The 19759-nt window shown below is 45.2% G+C and overlaps 1 protein-coding gene across 1 annotated transcript in view; it reads right to left on the bottom strand.

Annotated features, from left to right (window-relative positions):
• HS3ST3B1 (heparan sulfate-glucosamine 3-sulfotransferase 3B1) overlaps positions 1-19759 on the bottom strand; it is a 49397-nt gene that overhangs the window by 15781 nt on the left and 13857 nt on the right. The gene's annotated exons all lie outside the window — the stretch shown is intronic.

A 19759-nucleotide genomic window follows, 5' to 3' on the forward strand; every position in this document is an offset into this window, starting at 1 on the left:
GATGAACCTGGCATGCTGGCACGCCTGTAATCTCAGCTACTCAGAGGCCCTGAGGAAGGAGGATTACTTGAGCCCAGGACTTTGAGGCTGTACTGGCTATAATTGCGCCTCTGAATATCCACTGCACTAAAGCCTAAGCCACACAGTGAGACTCTATCTCAATAAATAAATAAATATCTGTACCTTCCCTTCAATTTTGCTGTGAACCTATAACTCCTCTTAAAATTAAGTCAATTAAAAAAACAAACGAACAAACAAACATGAAAAAACACTGGAATCTGGCAAAGATTCTTCTCCCAATCAAACGACTCAGGCTCCCCCAAACTTTTCAACGAGGCCTCAACTTTTGTCTTTCTCTTTGTCTCTGCAATGTCCAATTTTAGCAATTAATTCTACTGAGTTGGTTTAGCTAGAATACCCCATCCTCTAAAGCTGATCAAAGGTTCTCAGCCTTGGCCGGGCGCGGTGGTGGCTCACGTCTGTAATCCCAACACTTTGGGAGGCCGAGGAGGGTGGATCACCTTGAGGTCAGGAGTTCAAGACCAGCCTGACCAACATGGAGAAACCCCTCTACTGAAAATACAAAAATTAGCTGGGCATGGTAGCGCATGCCTGTAATCCCAGCTACTCAGGGGGCTGAGGCAGGAGAATCACTTGAACCCCCCGGGAGAGGGTGCGGTCAGCCAAGATCGCACCACTGCACTCCAGCCTGGGCAACAAGAGCGAAACTCTGTCTCCAAAAAAAAAAAAAAAAAAAAAAAGTTCTCAGCCTCTACCATCCCTCAGGTGATGTTGGGCCACCCTGGCCTGTCTTCAGTAAGAATCTGGTTAGGTGGGTTTGGCCAGAATCCCTGGACCCCGATGACTCCTCTTAGTAATTTTCTAACCACTGACAACCTCTCACCCCCTGCCCAAAGACATCCCCTACTCCTCCCACACCCTACCCCACCCCCTCACCCATAGCACCTTGCCTATAAATCCCCACTTGTCCATGCTGTATTAGGAACTGAGGCCAGTTCTGAGGTCTCTTTTCCTTTGTTGCAATAGTTGTTGAATAAAATCTGTTTTTATATCACTTTGACGACTATGGCTCTGGTTTTCTTTGACAGATCCCATCTCTCTCGTTTCTTTCCTACTAGAACAATCATTTTCTCCTCTGGGGACGAACAGGGTCTCACCCCTTAACCAAGGCCAATATCATCGGTATTATTCTCATCACCTGTATTTTTGGAACTGCGGGCGCTTCCTAGGGTGCAGGGAGCATGCGCAGCTTTGCTCGTCTTGAAACCCCTAGCAACCACCGCCACGCACTCACGAAAAAGAAAAACTCTTCTTCCTACTCAGTAAAACTGAGATTTGTCAAAGTCAGCACGTCTTAGCCTAAGACATTAAATAAATAAATAAATAAAAGGTCCTCTTTTATGAAAGGATGCCCCTCGGTTATAAGGGACTCTGCTCTGTACCCTCACCGTGCTGAATGGGGTTACCCAAGCCCCTCCTTGGCTTCTGCTGCTTGGAGCTGGATCCTTAGCTCCTGCTCTGTTCCCTGGGGAAGGAAATGTGATAATAAGGGAAATGAGGCACCCACATTCCAAACCGGTGGGATGGAAGCTGAGGGCTTATTTCAGGCTCAGCGTTGACTGGACCAGTTGCTCAATCTTCCCATTCCAGGGAGATCGGTGACACCTACTCAGGTGACCAGCTTGAAAGGGCGGTGGGAGCGGTTGCAGACTTTTAGGTTAGCTGGGAATGGGGGAGGGTAGAGGACGCTTCCAAGAAGCAAACTTCCTAGCTGCCAGGCAAGTCCTAGAGGTGGAAGACGCTCGCAGGTTATGCGGGGAGGGCATCTGGTACTCCAGACCAATGCGTTAAAGTGTTTTCAAAAGAAAATGCAAGGAAAAAAGAAAGAGTAGGCCGCAAGGTCATTAGAGTCCTAATCACAGCATTTTCTGTAGCAACAAGCACGGCCCAAACTACTGTCTTCTCCGAAAGCCAATGTACTAATCTTAAATATTCTCCTCCCCAAAACTGCCCGGGATCTTTCCACATGACCTTATACATCACAGGGAACCTCAGGGGTCAAAAAGACAAAGGTTGCAGTCTCTCCTCTCCCCTTTCTTCTTCTACTGAAAAATAAGACACCCAGCCAGGGATGCGAAAAGGGTTTTCCCAGAAAACGTAACACAGTCATGGGGACAATGACAGAGGAGAGCTGTAACTTGAACTGCAAGTTGTAACTCCGGGAAGTTTCTTCTTGAAAGCAGCTTTCATCCCAGGGAGTGGGGTTTGGCGGGAGGCGGCCGGGCGGAAGATGTGTATCAGCCCTGCCACTCCTTATCTGGAACCTCCTTCCTTTCCTAGGAAGCCTCAAAGCCACCTTTTCTGAGAACTCCCTTCAAAGGCCCACATCTCCATAAATAATTATCTCCATTTGGAGGAGATGTTTGCATATCAAAGAACTCCTTTGGGAGGGTTTAAAATAATTTGAACTGAAATTGTAAATAGTTACTGGCTCTCAATTTCCGATTTCGCAGCAGGATCCGTAGGGCTTCCGGAAGTGATGTCATTATTCATTAAAAGTTTACTAGGCCTTTTCTCTTTCCTTTTTTAAAATGTTTTAAAGGTAATGGGTAGGAAAGAAGAAAAATAACAAAGGATGGACTCCCCAGCCCTCCTCCTCTTCCAGCCCCTCTCTCCTTTCTCCACGCCTAGCCCCCAACCCCCACCACAAGGATTTGGCCTCCATTGTCCTAGAATTTCAATACTGCTCAGAAAGTGAAAAGCCCTTGAATACCATAAGGGGGTGGGGCTCAAAAGAGCATCTCGCTTCTCTGGGTCAACCCAAGATCCCTTTCATTGGGGCAGAATCCTCGGTTATAGGCCCCGCTTCACAATGGCCAAAAGTTCCTGTTCCTGGAAGGGGCTGGGGGTGGGGGTGGAGGGAGGGTTTCAATTAAAAGCTAATAGTCTTTTGTGGGTGAGCTCTCTGGGGTACTGCTCCTGTTTACAGGACCTCACTGTACGCCGGGACAAATCCTGTGAAATCAGTGATCCTGTGTCCTATTTCCTAGGAGCGCGCGGGGGAGAAAAAAGCAAAAACAAAATCCAACTTAGAAATAAAATCATTATAAAGAAAGAACAAGAGTTTTCTGGGAAGCAGACTTTTTAGAAAGTAAAATTAGTGCTGCCCATGGGCAAGGGCGGGGCAGAGCTGAGTACCCAGAAAGAAGGGGAGGAGGGCACCGAAATCCAACGGCAGTTGAAGTGGTTCTGTTGTTTCCTGCTTGGACGGATTCTTCTCTGCACACGCTGGGCCAACGTTTTGTCTCTGATGAGTCCTAGCTTCCCTATCTGTAACACCCTTCTTTTTTTCTGGGCTGGTGGGGGCTCCAGCCCTATGTGGGTTACTTTCTTGGCAACAAAGGGTCATTCCTCCAGCAGGCAGCTTGCAATTCGCTTTTTTTCCCCCCCCCCACATGCCTCTATCGTCCCCTCCCTGCTCCCAGCTTCATTCCCAAGAAAAGCAGCTTTCCCTGTACCCTTGGTAGCACAGTGTAAATGTTTGTAAACAGGCCTTCAGCCAGAGAGCTTCCAAAACACTCTGCAACACCAGTCAACACAGAATTGATGAAAATCACTAAACCTCCACCCGCAAGCAACACACACACACTGGGAAACCAGGAGAGAAACAGGATAGGGGGAGGGACTGCTCAAAGCAGAGTGGGCACTGGGCATATGAAACCCCAGGTTCCTGTTCCTGCCCGGACACGGACAAGAGGTACTCGGACAAGACCCTCAAAAGCTTGGACTCAGTTCTCCATGTATAAAAATTAATGGATTGCTTTAAAAGGGTGTTCCTCAGCTCTAAAGTTATTACAACTACCTTTTCTCCCACCACTCCCCACATACCACTTCCTCCTACAGCCAGCAGTAGGGTGGCACAAGCTGGCAAACGTTAAGTAGAACCTCTATAAATATTTGATGTTTGAATATGTACAAAACGCACCCCAAGGGCATCAGTACAGGCCACCCCCAGGAGGTGTCATCAGATGGTGTTCAATGTCAAATGTACCCTAAAATGAGGCACTCAGTCTGGTGAATCAAAAGAAAAGTGGAGTTCAAGGTCAGGCTGTGTGGCCTCAGGCAAGGGCCGTCTTCTCTCATCTGTAAAACATTTGTCCTGCCGCTTTTACGAAAAAATTCTTCCAAGAATCCAGTGTAGTTTGTAGGTGGATACACTCTGAAAGCAGCAAAACCCTACCTAAGGGTAAGGTGGGATGCATCCCACTCGCATCCCCTCTTTATATCTCCCTTGGCATTTGGCTCTGGATGAGAGAAATGCTGTTAAGGAAGAAGAGACATAAAATTGGTTTTTAAATTTAAAGGCTCATGTAACAACAAATATTTAAAAGAGTTTGCATTTCCTGTAATTTTCCCCTTGTGGTATGAAGCATTCCATTTTTGGTGCCCTCTTTCTTAGTCTCCCTGTAGGATGTTGGAGAGAAAGGAAAACTGAGTCTCCTTCTGGGGTTAACATCACTGAATGAACTGGATGATCAGCCAAGGAGGAATGGAAAATGAGGCAGCTTTTAATACAAGCTCTTTCTTTTCTTCTCCCTCCTTCTTTCCTTCCTTCCTTCTTTCTTTCTTTTTTTTTTCTTTTTCTTTCTTTCTTTTTTTCTTCTTTCCTTTCCTTTCTCTCTCCTTTCTTTCCTTCCTTCCTCTCTCCCTCCTTTCTTTCTTTCTCTTTCTTTTTCTTTCTTTCTTTCCCTCCCTTCCTTCCTCCCTCCCTTCCTTCCACTCTCTCTCTCTCTTTCTATCTTCTTCTTCCCCTTCTCCCTCCTTCCTTCCTTCCGTCTTTCCTCTCTCTCCCTCTCTCTCTCTCTTTCTTTCTTTCTTTCTTTCTCTTCTCATGGCAAACAATTAGGTTGAGAAGGAGAGAAACAGCCCCAGTTTAGGGGCAGGGGTCCATCTGAGGCTACTAAAAAGAAACAACCACTGTGGGAAGACTCAGTATCATCAGCGACCTTCCCTACCTCCTGAGTGCAGGACCAGTAGGAGTTTGGGACAAGAGAAATTTCAATCAGCGCTTGACTTAAGTCGTGAGGTAATGGCTCCATCCAGCTCTCTGCTTCCCTTGTGCTCAACCAACAGAACTCTACTTCATGGCAATCCACTAAAAACAGTACAAGGTTAACTAAGTCAATAAAAATCTGAAGACATAAGCTTGAGTTTAACTAAAATGAAGGGAAGCGAGTGCAAATAAACCTCTGTTATCATAGGCTTTAAATAGCTCAACAACATTTTAGAAAAGAAATGAAGTGCTCGCTCACTCTTGTTTTGTATTATTTTATTTTGTAGAGACAGGGTTTTGCCATATTTCTCAGGCTGGTCTTAAACTTCTGGGCTCAAGTGATCCACCTAGCACAGCCTCTCAAAGTGTTGGGATTACACAGGTGTGTGCCACCTTGCCAGGTGCAAAAGAGGCAATTTCTAACCAGAGAGAAGATCCCAGTGAGTATAAAACTTGAGATGCTACAGACAAAGTAAAGGGTACTGTTTCTCCTTTCACACTCCTCCTTGTCATCAGTACTTCTTCCTAATTGGCTTGTCCATGTGCTTGAGGTTGACCAAGAGATGTCTCAAGAAAACAAGAGACATGGCAATGCCAATGGAAACTCTAATTGGACACCCATCAATTAAAGTCCACACCCCCTTCCCCAGCCTTTTTGGAATTATCATCTTGTGAAGTTTAGATGTTACCCAGAACCAACTTTCAACACGAGAAAAGTAAGCCCAACCTCCCTACATTCTCATCTTTTCACTGTCATGGTCAACCATTTATTCTAAAAGCCCAAAACATTTGCAACAGATCAGTATACAGAGTCCAACCTGCCTTGTGCATTTCACCTCCAAAGATATGAGAGAAGGAAAGCGTTAGAGGCTGAAGCTATGGACAAAGGTTCCACATTATTTGCTCAGGTTCCATGATTATCTGTTACATTCTATGAGAGCGTTTTGGTAGATGATGTTGCCTAACTGGTGAGTCTTAAAACTTCCAGCAACTTTTCTGTGCTTTAGACAAAGCATTCCCGTTTGTCTCCCATTCCCCACTGCTAAGGAACGACACAGTAAACACCAAGGAGATTAAGTAACTAAACCATCAGTGAGAGAGCTGCTAAGAATTACAAGTGAGATTAGCCTTTTACCCTGCACTGGCCTGGTGAAAAACTGACCCTGTGACTATTTTTAAGCCTAATGACCATTTCTAAAAACAAAATCTCTAATTGAAACTTATTGCCTTCCATGTTTTGTCTTGTATTTGTTTAGACTGTGAGTTTTAAAGACTCTATCTAAAAAAAAAAAAAAACAGGAAAAACAGCAAAACGCCAGGCATTGCAAGCACTTGAAAATATTTGTTGAACGAAAAAATACATGAATGAAAGAAAAGGAATCAACTAGCAAGGCTTAAAGCTAATGACTGGAGGTCATGATGCAAATGTATCTAGAGACTCAGTGGTGAATCAAGGGCAACTTGGAATAATAAACAGGTGGGGCCAGGTTTCAGAAGGGTAAATGGTCTCAGTAACCTGATGCCCAAAGATGATACATATATGTATCATCACACCCATTACATTAAGTGACACAATGACATTAAGTGGCTATACCCATAAAAGTCTTGAACTTAAATGCTAAGCAAAAACACACAACAAATGTGGTAAGATCAGAGTTCTTTATTTTACCTGTGGATCACAGCAAACTCTGAGCCCATCTCCCCATTGAACTTGGAATGCTTTACTGCTGGTGGCCAGCAATTAACGTCTGTTCAGACTAATAAATGGTTACAGTTAATAACAATGAGAAAAATTGCACTAATTGGCAGATTCGTGTTAATTATTACTTATTATTTTGCTTTAATTATTATTACAGTTAGTTTGCATTCCCAAGCATCCCTCAGGGGATGGCAAATGTCTCCTAGGTAGCAGCAAGAGGAAAGAAAACTCAAATTTAAGTTTAATATTTGTCATGATGATGAAGGAGTCAGTGATATGGCCAGTAAGTGTTGTTGATCGGGATGATTCTTGCCCTCCAGGGGCTTACCGTTTATGTCGAGAGAAATTCCACACACAGGTTTACCAAGAGATATTATATACTTGACTCAAAAATGAGAAACGTGAAAAATTGGCACCCAGAGGTTGTGCTCGGGGCAACTGAAGCTTCTTCTTCTTCTTCTTCTTTTTTAAGACACAGTTTCGCTCTTGTTGCCCAGGCTAGAGTGCAGTGGCGTGATCTCCGTGCACTGCAAACACCACCTCCTGGGTTCAAGCAATTCTCCTGCCTCAGTCTCCTGAGTAGCTGGGATTACAGGTGCGCACCACCACGTCCAGCTAGTTTTTTGTATTTTTAGTCGAGACGGGGTTTCATCATGTTGGTCAGGCTGGTTTCAAACTCCTGACCTCAAGTGATCCACTCGCCTTGGCCTCCCATAGTGCTTGGATTACAGGCGTGAGCCATGGCCCGGGTCCTGAAGCTTCTTTGAGCCTGCCCCAAGGGAAGGTAGAAGTGAAGAAATCAGGAACAAACGATGTTCCTATTTAGAAACATGAACAAAGCCTACTCAATGAGACAGCCATTGGGCCATTTAGCCAGGACTGAAGTTTTCGTTTTTTGTTTTTCTATTTGTTTTTAAGAAATGATGGCAAATAAGGTTAGAAAAATGGGTTGGAAAATAGGCTGGGAATACCCTCATCCACTCTGCCCATCCCTCCATCCTTTGCTTCCACAGACATCTTTCCGAAAGCCAAATCTGGAAATGTTCATAGCTTCTCGCTGTGTTGAGAATGATCTGCAAACTCCCTGGCAGGGCACATGTGCATTCATTCACTCCAAGGGAATTCTAAGTTCCTCCCTCACTCTCTTTCCAACCCTCCTTCCAACTCTGCTTCACTCCAGCTATCAGCAAAGCACCTGTGGTTTCTCCAGTGGGTCATGAGGTTTCTTGGCCCCCATGGACTTCCCTCCTTGTTCCTTTTTCATAACTATTACATTCCTTCCTGAAAATGCACACACACATACATGCACACACACACACAGAATCATCATAACCTCTATCCATCTGCTACAGCAGTCCTCCAAGGGTGTGAGGACTGGTTTATTTGCACTGTGGCAAAAATAAATGGTTGCTAGATAAAGGAAGAGTCAACAAATGCAGGAACAAATGCTAGACAGAATTTGGATTTGACCTCTGAGGCAATGAGAAGCCACAGAAAATGTAGGAGGTTGGCGGCATGAAAATCTTGCGTTAGGCGTCAGGGAGCCAGAGCTCACCAGCAGCATATCTTAAACAGGCTTAGGCTTTGAGCTGATTATAAACTCCACGAGCCTGCTGAAGACTAGTATTTTTAAAATGTGAAGAAATATGGAATAAGCAAAAAAAAGATCACTAGGTGTCTCCAGTGGAAAACTTGCATTGTTTAGAGCATGCTCGCTGACTATCTGACTCTAGCCTTTTATTGCTTTTGAGAGACTCTGCAACTTTCTAAATTATATAGACAGCAATCCAGGAATCCAATATAATTCTTGATTCTTGACCAGAGATATGCAAATAAATTCTTTCTGGTGGGAGTTCTATGGACTTTCTTCTCTACCTCCTACTCTGTGGAAGAGGTCAGTTTCTCATCTATTCGTCAATTTAAGTCCAAGTAAATTTGTATTCTTTTGACTTCTCCTTTGAACCAATGGTAACATTTGTCTGGTTCCTTCATTAGTAATGAGTGAAATAAGGCTTTTAACATAGTCATTGTATACCTGGATGAGAGCATGATTTTAGCTTTTTCTAAGAAAATTATCCTTTAACAAAAAGGCTGGATTAACCATGTGCTTCTTGCAGGGGCTCTATCTGTGCCAGTAGCCATTGCCCCATGGCAACCTCTTTATGCCAACCCCTCGGCTTAATACTAAGAACAGTCATGGTTCTCTTTGAGCAAACAGCTTGTTTTTGTGATTTGTGTAATTAAGGTTTACCCTTTTTAAAAGCTGTGAGAAAGCTGTGGATCAGGTCCATAGTCATTTGGGGTACGTTTCTTAGGACAACTCCTGGGTCCATCTTACATGCCCACTTTTGGTTTTCTTCTTTAACTGTCATGTTTTATGTGCTTTTTGTGCTTTATATATCATTTTTAAGAATCACTTTAATGGTGGCTCACACCTATGATTCCGGCACCTTAGGAGGCCAAGATGGGAGGATTGCTTGAGCCCAAGAGTTTAAGACCAACCTGGGTAACACAGTGGAGACCCTATCTGTACAAAAATTTTTTAAAATTAGCCAGGCGTTATGGTGTGCCTGTAGTCCCAGCTACTCAGGAGGCTGAAGCGGGAGGATCACTTGAGTCCAGGAGGTCGAGGCTGCAGTGAGCTATGATCACACCATTGCACTCTAGCCTGGGCAACAGAGCAAGACTCTGTCTCTAAAATATATTTTTAAAAAACAAATGATAGATAAAAATAAATGAAATTATGTAGATCTGAATGGGGAGGGCATAGTGAGGATGTAAAAGAAGGGGCAGCTAATTCTAAACATTTTGCTACTCAGGAAGCTGAGACTGGAGGATTGCTTGGGGCCAGGAGTTCAAGACCAGCCTGGGCAACATGGCAAGACCCTCATCTCTAAAAATAAATAAACAAACAAACGTTTTAAAGGAAGATAAAAAGAAAAGCCAGTAACAGGTTAGAGATGGAGAAAGAAGTGGGGACAAGGAGCACCCTCGATTTTTAAGCAAAGTTGATCAAGGGCATGACACTAAAGTACTTTGCGTACACCCACAGAAGTAGCAGCAACCCAGGTAGTTTTAGGGGTAGAGGGTGAGGAAGAATTTAGGTGTTCATCCAAGAAATGTTATAAACAAATGAAGATTTAGGTCCTGTGTCCATGTGTAAAAACAGATCAAAACTGAGAGAAGGTAAGAATAACCCCAGATTATAAGCTAGAAAAGGTCTCCTGGGTCCAGAAAGGCTCATTCTGGGCAGATGAATCAGCCTAGGTTGGGGTTGGGGGCAGGGGTTGGGGGTGCACCAAGAATAATTTATTGCCTGTCTCTGAAAAGCTCAGTGGTGTTCTCTATTCTCTGACAAAATCAAGTAAAGACCTTTAAGCTGTTACTTTCCCAAATGAATCAATTTCCAATTCCCTGGGCTGGGAACACAGGGCATTAAGCCCACAAGCAAACACCACCCAAAGGAGAGAACAAGAGCTGGGGTCTCTATTGCCCCATTAGCACGTTTTGGAGATTAATCAAGCTCAAACCTCTCCAAAGACAATGTTTTCCTGGGTTTGCTAAACGCACATCGATTCACTTGTCACTTGGAGACAGTCAGGACTATATCAGGCAACAAACTGAGGAACGGAATCAACCAACTACAGAGCTAAAGCTGGTGCAGTCATCAGCCTCCTTACATCCAATACGAAGTTATCTCAATGAATCTGGAATTGAGATAGCTTTCTTTATCAGACAAATGTGTCTATCCAAGGAAGGATCCCCTTTCCTGGGCTCCTCCTTCCTCTGAAGATAGATGATTCTTCACTTGTTCAGAACAGAAATAGGTCTTATTAAATATTACAACAGAATGCTACCCTTGCTGACTGCAAAAAGGTACACAAATTCCCCAGTGCAGTACCAAGGAGCAGAGATCTGGAGCTTTTAGGAGCTGCAGAGAATCTGAGTAAAGGAATGCACCCTCTGTGCGGCAAAATGCAGGTATAAGACATATACACGGCCGGGCACAGTGGCTCGCGCCTATAATCCCCAGCACTTTGGGAAGCCGAGGCGGGTGGATCACCAGGTTACGAGTTCAAGACCAGACTGGCCAACATGGTGAAACCCCGTCTCTACTAAAGATACAAAAAATTAGCCGGGCATAGTGGCACACGCCTGTAATCCCAACTACTCAGGAGGCTGAGGCAGGAGAATCACTTGAACCCGGGAGGCAGAGGTTGCAGTGAGCCGAGATCGCGCCATTGCACTCCAGCTTGGGTGACAGGGTGAGACTCTGTCTTAAAAAAAAAAAAAAGACATACAGACAATTCTCGGTTCTCAACTTCAGGAGATTCACAGATTCCAGCACCACTGTGGGCCCAGATTAAGAGCCTTGGCACAGCCCAACAGCTACCCACCAGCCACTGGCTGGTTGGTTGTTCTGCTGGTCAAAAGCCTGGTTGACATGATCTGTGTTAGGCGTCAGTGAATGGGAGAGAGAGGACATGGACTCTTCCAGACTTTCTAGATTTCATCCATCTGGGAGGTTAGCATAACACTTAGGCCCACCCAAACACTCTCCCTGAACTACACACACATGAGATCTGCCTTTATATTTTATTAAGCACTGAAATGATGAGTCCGCACAGTTTTGTGAAATCGCAAAGAAACTGTCCAGTCCAATACTCAAAGTTCATGCTACAGAAAAATAAGTTTGCCTCCTGGAAAGAATAAATAGTCTTCCCTTTTATCAGAAGATGATTCTCTTTCCCTTGGTCATCATGATGTCAGCTCTAAGATTTGCATAGCACTTTACCCGCCACAAAGGACTAGATATTCAGGATCTCATTGGCTCAGTGTAATAACAATGAAGGGCTGTTTCCTTCCTTTTAGAGAACGGGATGGTGAGGCTGAGGGAGGGGAGACTGAGTGGCCCCAGATCAAATACTGGGCAACATAGCAAAGCAGGGACTCAAAATCCAGAATGTGAAACGCTGAGTCTCATGCTCATCCTACTTCTCTACATTTCTAAGAACCTTCTAGATCAAAATGCTCAAATATAGTAACCACCCCACCTCTGACTCATCTCTAATTACCCACCCCCTTTCTAAAGAGATTTTCATCTTATTTTCCTATCCGACAATTTAAAAAAAGGTTTGGGTTTAAATTAATTTTTTGGAGTTATAGGGCCTGTAAATGATAATGAAATAAACAGCACTTTATACATACATATATAAAAGAGATGATGATGATAACGATGGTGATGTGTGTATATATATATATACACATATATATATGAGAGAAAAATTAATTTAGAAAGTGGAAGCTAAATCTTTTACTGGTTCTTTGCACTTCTGCACCAATGCCTTTATTTTAGGAGTTCATTTGTCACTCAATCCCACTGAAAAGAATGATCACAAAACTGAAAATAACCAGATTAGCCTCTTCAAACCACAGCCCTCATTCCTCTGTCCCAATTCTTATTCTGTTTTACGTACTTCAGCCAGTATTTTTTTCAACCTCATCAGTGTTCTATGGAAGAAAAACATCACTTACCCACATTCTGGAACTAATATTACAGGCCAGAGTTGCTCAAGGCAGCTCACCTAAAAGTGATCACCCGTTCTGCTGGTGATACAAACCCAGCTGGAAAGAAGGAAAGAACTGGAATTTCACAACGTGCTTTACGGGTATCGTGGGCTCATGAACCGACCCAAGGCTATCCCCTCTCCCCTCCTTCTTCCCTTTGAATAAACCAAGTGTGTAAATGGAAAAGAGAGCTGATTCTAAAGGTTCAGAGGCCAGAAGTCAAGTTCAATCCATCTTTAGAAGAAGGAAGATACATGAAGCTGTGCCAGGCTGAACAAGCCTCTCGAACCAGGAGACGAACGGGCTAATAAATTAGGACGGCTAAACTACTGAGCCGAGGAGCCAGAATCAATCCAATAGGCTGCCTCCTCTTCTAGCTCATTAACTATTTGAGATTACCATCATATGGGGAGTAGCCTCTCAGCTGGAAATTAAATTAGCCTAGCTATAAACCTGGAATGTAGACAGAAAAGTGTCTGATGAGTGAGCAATCCCGGGGAAAAGATCCACCACCAAATGCTTGTCCAAACTCCATCCTCAGGCACTCCCAGCTGGCCTTCCTTTACAATTTCTCTTTTTGAACAACAAAAGGAGTGAGACTGCCTTACTTTGGTGTTCAGAAAATGCACAGTAAATCAAGGTTGTACACACACACCCCACCGTCCCTGCAAATGGTCTGTGCAGAGGGCTGAGCTCAGTAAGAAGGGCGGCAGGCACTAATTGCACACTCAGAACAGGTGTGTGCCTGCAGAGCCACCTCTTAATTACCAGGTTGGGCATTTTGGCACTGGCAGCCTGGCACTGAATGCTGGAACTGAGCGGCCAACGGGGCTGTTCGCATTGTAGGTCCGTGGAGCCGAGAAATGGAATTTCTAATTACATGGCTTCAGCCTAATGAAAGACTCCTTCCAGACAGGCAGAAAGCAACCAGATTCGAGGACGTGGAACCTGGAACACATCCTGAGAGGATCTCTGGCGCTGGCCCTTTTTTCTGAGTGGCATCTTTTTTGATCACCAGCAAAAGCCATTTGTGTTCAACGCTACTCAACAGCATCTTACAATTCCCACTTCTGAGCTGACATACTGGAAAAAAAAAAAAAAAAAAAAGCGCAGGATAACCTGTACTAGTTACCCTTTGATGTCACGAGATTAAGGCTTACTTACAAACATCCTCGATCCCCCTCGTGGTGTTACTCTCTTCTCCTGGTCTGTCCCTGCACCAACCATATTTTTTTCATAGGAACCTCCTTGCCTTTTCACAGGCATTCCTTCTGCCAAGATCTTCTTTCCCACCCAATCTGTACATGAACTCTTATTCATCCATCAAAATTTCACTCCCATGTCACCTCCTCCCTGAAGCCTTCCCAGTGCAGCTCCTCCCTGCCTAGACAGATTGAAATTCTCCCTCTGTAGGGTTTGTTTTTGAACTACTTCTCTTTTTGCAAGTATCATGCCATACTGTATTTAGCCTTCTCACCCTCTCCCTTTATTCTCACGCTCTACAGTCTGTCTCTGCAAAGCAGTCAGGGTTTTTCTAAAATGTAGGACAGGTCCTGTCCCTTCCATTCATAAAGCCCCATACACGCTGGCATCCCACACTAAGATCTGCTTCTCTGACCCTCTCTGTCCTCATCTTTTTACCTTTTCACCTTTTTAAAAAGGTCTTGCTATGGAAAAGCATAAGAATGATATAATGGACTTTGGGGACTCGGCGGGAGGGTGGTGAGGAATCGAAGACTAAACATTGGGTACAGTGTACATTGCTTGGGTGACTGGTGCACCAAAATCTCAGAAATCACCACTAAAGAACTTATCCATGTAACCAAAAACCACCTGTTCCCCAAAAACTACTGAAATAAAAAAAAGTCCCTCCTGACCTCCAGCCTATACTGTCCCTTTTCTCCCATCACCCTCTCCCACAAAACTGTCTACCCTCTCACTCTTGGTGACATTATATTTTTATTAGTCTACTTGTTTATTTCTTTACCGCCCATCTCCCTACTCGAATGTAAGCTACAGGAGGGCAGGAACAGTGCTCATAAAATAGGCACCCGATGATATTTGTGAAATGACCAAATCTTTGAATCCCAAAGCCTGACCCAGAGTAGATGCTCAATAAATTAATAAAGTCAGTACTTAAATTCTAAGGAACAAAACGAAAATCAGTGGACATTCAGATACAGAGAAAAAAAGAGCTAACTAGAATTAACCTGATTCCTCCCCCTCTTCCCTGTGCCCACTGTTGGTTTCCAAATGGATATAATCAATCCTCAGGGACTGCCCTAATGATGGTCTCCTCTGGGAGGAGGGTACATGGTACCTGTTCTCTCAATACACTCTGGGTAAAGAGAAGCCAAAGGATTTTAGAATGGAGACAAAACAGCACCAAATCCAAATCAGAATGTAACCGACAAGCTGCTAGAAAACTGTCTATGGAGGGCATGTGTGAGACAGAATCTAAGCCCACCACTACACTTGGGCTTGCAATCACTCAGGAGGCATCTTTACCTGCAGCCCAGACCGCTGCTGTCTGCTAGTGCCCCTCTCCGCACCCGAGCTTCTGGCGCCTATGATCCATCTGCCACATCTGGAGGCTGATCAACCACAAAAAACTCACAGCCCTCGCTGATGTGCTTTTGCACTTCCCATCCCCCAAACCCACATCCCCAAAAAGACACCATCTGGGTAAAATGAGGTGGCTTCCATCAAAGTCCTCGAAACCAGCGAAAGCTTCAGTCTTGAGGAAGCCAGTACATCTGCTGCCTGGCAAATGCTCTTTTCACAGAACCCAAAACAGTCATGGGTCTGTTCTGTACTTCTGTTTCCAGCTGGGACTGGAAGAAAACACCACCCTAAAAATAACAGTGAAAGACTGAACATTCCCTTGGAGGAGACAGATGGGAAGGAGACACAGCCAGGGCAGGGGGCCACCCAGCCACAGTGGCAGCTCCCTAACCAGCTGCCTCCTGGCTGTGTCCTCTTGAGTCTACCTCTCAGCCTCTCTTCTCCGTCTCCTCTAAACAGAAATAGGATCTGATCGGGGCAACCCAATTCTGAGCTAGACCTTATCAATAACTGCAATCACTTTTATACGCTAACAAGGAAGATTGCTAAACTTAACCACAGTGAGTGATGGGCCCAGGACTACATCACACTGGGAGTGCTGGCAAGCAGGAGCCAAGCGTGGCTGCTTTAGACTGCTCGCAATTCTGAGACTGAGGGCGAAGGTTCGCTCCGACCCTGTCTGGTTGAGCCAGAGAGTCGTGGCCAAACGTGGCATTCCCTCATCTCCTCTCCCACTGTGCCTGCTGACATGCCCCTCCTGAAGAATGACAGGGATCCTCTCTCAGCAGCACTGGTGAAGGGAGAGGAGAGGTGGCAGGGCCCAGTCTGCAGACTACCTGCCTCTCCACACCGTCGGGCTGGAGAAGCTGGCCTGGGGAGCCTGGCGGGGAGTTGGAGAATGGCTCTCTTTCCCTCAATACTTGAAACCACAGAATGAAGGTGCCGAGGACAGTTACCCAAGCTACCCAGGGAGGCGGCAGGGAGAGGGGTGTGTGGATTCTGCAGGGGCAACGAGTGGGGATGAGGAAGCACGTCCCAGCCATATTTGCAAACACCGCAAACTGCTGCTTGTTCCTTTGGGAGCCTTACTTGAATCGCTCAGCACAGCTAAATGTGGTTCATCTTAGAAAACCATCTATGTGTTTTTTTTTGCTTTCTCTGTCTTGAAATCACAAATTTTTAAATTTTCCTTGCAAATACATGAAAAGAATTTGAATTCACAACTCATAGAAAGCTTGTGAATATCTCTGGTATAGGAGCTCTGCTGGCCCGAAAAACTCCCTGTCTGTAGGATAAAAGTCCTCTCTTTAATGTGCCATTCCGGCCTCTCCACCTCTGAGCCAGCCTCCGGACTCCTCTCTCCCCCAGTCCCAGGCACCCTCACTGTTCTGCCCAGGCTGCAGTACTCTTGTGTGCTTCTCTGGGCCTTTTTCACACAGAGCTTCCCAGTCCTGAATATTCTGATCAGTTTCCAGGACAACCAGCCAGCAAGCTCCTATCCATGCTTCAGAGCCCAGCTGGATGGTGGCTTTTTCTTTGGGCCTCTTTCTCTCCTCTCTCTGCTTCTACAGCATTTCTTACTTTGTTCTATACACCTCTCGCCATGGCCCCTTGACCAAGATGGTGAGTTCCTTGAGGATTTGAACAACGGCTTAAAACCTTGTTTTCCCAAATGTCTGCCTATCACTTGACCCATTCTAGGAGTTCCAAAACTGTCTGGTAGATAAAATCATGAACGAAGGAATGAACGAATGAATGAATGAATGAATGAATGAATGGTAGACAAGATGATATTCCACCAGTAGTGCCATCAAATGCTCTGGTCATACACTGGCAATAAGGCTGCCCTTGTTATTGCCTGATTTTCACAAGGCTGCACAGAAAGAGAAGGTGGGTATTAAATTTCCCTTTAAAAGATACGTAACTTTATAGGAAGGGAAGTGTGATAAGAATGAAAAGCTAGTCGAGTACATGCAATAGAGGATCCCACCCTGGTGTGAAACTGTTCACCCACAAACCATGTGAAATGTCCTTGCCAAACGCCTCCTCCAGAGCAAGGGCTCAGGTAGACGTGAGCAGGCTATCCATGCAGGTGTTACAATTTCCCTGAATACGAAGAATCTATGGTAAGTGTATCAGGAGATAATAAGATAACTATGGCAAGTTTAGAGTGCTTGCAGGAGAAATCCAGATACTCCTGTAACTTTAGTTTTATACAAACAGGTAAATCAATCCCCATCTCTCTCTGTTAAAAGGCTCCACTCGCCTCCTTCCCCAGTGACACCTAATCTGAAGGTTTCCTTTGTTTCTGGTGCTGTGTGAACTGCAGAACGCTTTTCAGTGTTCCCCTTGGCCACACAAAAAGGGGAAAAGGCATTTTTAAAGAAAGTTATTGGCTTCGATTGCAGCTCAAGGCTGCCAATGTTTACATGTGGCACTCACGTTATTTAGCGAAGGCCTCAACATTACACCCAGGGTGAGCAATCGTCTCGGAGCCAGCATAAAACATACCCAGACCCCAAGAGGAGCTACACAGTGCCAGGCAGGCTGAAAAAAGGCTTCACCTTTTCCAACACCATCAAACATCTTGCTCCATAAACACCACCGACACAGAACACTTACCTTTGAAAACAGACATAAGCTGCTTGGGGGAAAGCTGAACCTGCAATTAGCCTGCTTACGGAATAACAGCAAGTGGAGGCCTACCAAAGGAGCTTTCTGCAAGACCTGACTTGAAATCCTAATCAGCAAGTCTGTTCCCCTGGCCTCGGCCTCAGCCTCAGCCACTTTTTATCCAGGGTCCTTGATTCACTGCAACTCCACTTCTCGCTCTTTATTCTTTTTGCAGCAATCATCTGGGGCCCGGGGAGGGTGCAAACATATTAGGTTTGAGATGACATCACAATGGGAGATGTGCAGGAGAGGAAGAACTCAAGCTATAGGAATAGGAAGCCTGCTGCAAGGGGTAAAGGTGGATGGAGAGAGAGTGGGAGCACTGGATTAGGGTCAGACTCTTAGAACTGCAAGAAACTTCAGAGTATGGGCCAGTATGGCCCAAATTGGCACCTGGATGGACACAATGTCTCAGGATGCTGGTAGGTATGAATGAAAGAAGGGTTCTGTACTCGTGGGGGAAGTGCTAGGTGAAACAAACATTTATTTACTTTAATTTATAAATAATTTTTTTTGTTTTTAGCTGCAGTATTTATCAGGGCCTTTAATATGCTAACATGGAACTCTTTTTTTTTTTTTCTACACTCTAACTATTAATCAATCTTTTTTTGTTTTGTTTTGTTATGGAATCTTGCTCTTGTTGCCCAGGCTGGAATGCAATGGTACGATCTCAGCTCACTGCCACCTCCACCTCCCAGGTTCAAGTGATTCTCCTGCCCCAGCCTCCCGAGTAGCTGGGATTACAGATTGCAGGCACCCACTACCACATCTGGCTAATTTTTTGTATTTTTAGCAGAGACGGGATTTCACCATGTTGGTCAGGCTGGTCTCGAACTCCTGACCTCAGGTGATCCACCTACCTCGGCCTCCCAAAGTGCTGGGATTACAGGCATGAGCCACGGCACCCAGAAGAACTTTCTCTTCACTCAAAGAAGCGTGGAACAGTGCATCTCAAAGTGTGACCTGCAAGACTACCCACAAATTGTCCTGGAGGAGATACATGCAAAACCTGAGAGGAAGCATTTAAACCTATTATAAGTAATTTGACATTGCGACAGCATCCAAGGCCATATGATCAATGAACTCACTGGCCAGTGTGCGCGTTGCTAATTGTATGGCAGGAGGCACATGGCATGCTCTGTGTGCTTGTCGCATGTCATAGGACAACAAATTGAGCCACAGTGGATTGGGGGAAAACGTGGTCCTACAGCAGAGTTGGCTGAGAACTGGTTTAGGAAACGCTGCTGGTTCCAATTTCTATGGTACACATCGGGTATTCTGCTGACACCAGAATAACTGAGTGACCTGACTAGGTCACATCACAATGTATCCACAGCAAAAGGCTGACCTTAAGACTCACCAACTGGGAAACCCGATAAAAGAAAAGTCAGTTAGGGAACTAAAAAAGTAAAAAATAGGAGAAGCATGTCACTGAAAATGATTTCATCATCACGGTGATTCTGATTTTAATGGGCAGCCAGCTAAGCAGACCTCCACACATCCTCTCCTGCGATCCCTATGAAGGTGTAAAATGAAAAAGCCAAATAGATAAAAGCTCCTGCCCAACTCTCACAAGAATGCCCGTGATGAACTGGATTGAGGACATTTAATCCTGAAATGTACATACCTGAAAAAAGTGGGAAAACCGTCTGCAGCTCCCCACTCTGGTAACAAATGAGAGAAGCTGCCCAAGTGTGAGACAGGAAGGGGCAGGGAGGGCGGAATGTGGGAAGGAGAGAAGAATCCCCCATCTAAAAGCCCAGGGGCTCACCAGGTCCAGCCATTTGTTGCCATGAGAAAGGCAGGCATGGTACTGTCCCATCCTTTACAAAAGCAGCAGGAAATCTGGATTTGTATGTGAAATCTCCCAGCCTGTCAACATAGGCAATACATGTGCATGTTTTAAAACTCCATGAATGGCCGGGCGCGGTGGCTCACGCCTGTAATCCCAGCACTTTGGGAGGCCGAGGAGGGCGGATCACGAGGCCAGCAGATCCAGACCATCCTGGCTAACACGGTGAAACCTCGTCTCTATAAAAATACAAAAACTTAGCTGGGGGTGGTGGCGGGCGCCTGTAGCCCCAGCTACTCTGGAGGCTGAGGCAGGAGAATGGTGTGAACCCAGGAGGCGGAGCTTGCAGTGAGCCGAGATCGCGCCACTGCACTCCAGCCTGGGTGGC

Source organism: Macaca thibetana, chromosome 16, assembly GCF_024542745.1.
Source record: "Macaca thibetana thibetana isolate TM-01 chromosome 16, ASM2454274v1, whole genome shotgun sequence".
Lineage (NCBI taxonomy): Eukaryota > Metazoa > Chordata > Mammalia > Primates > Cercopithecidae > Macaca > Macaca thibetana.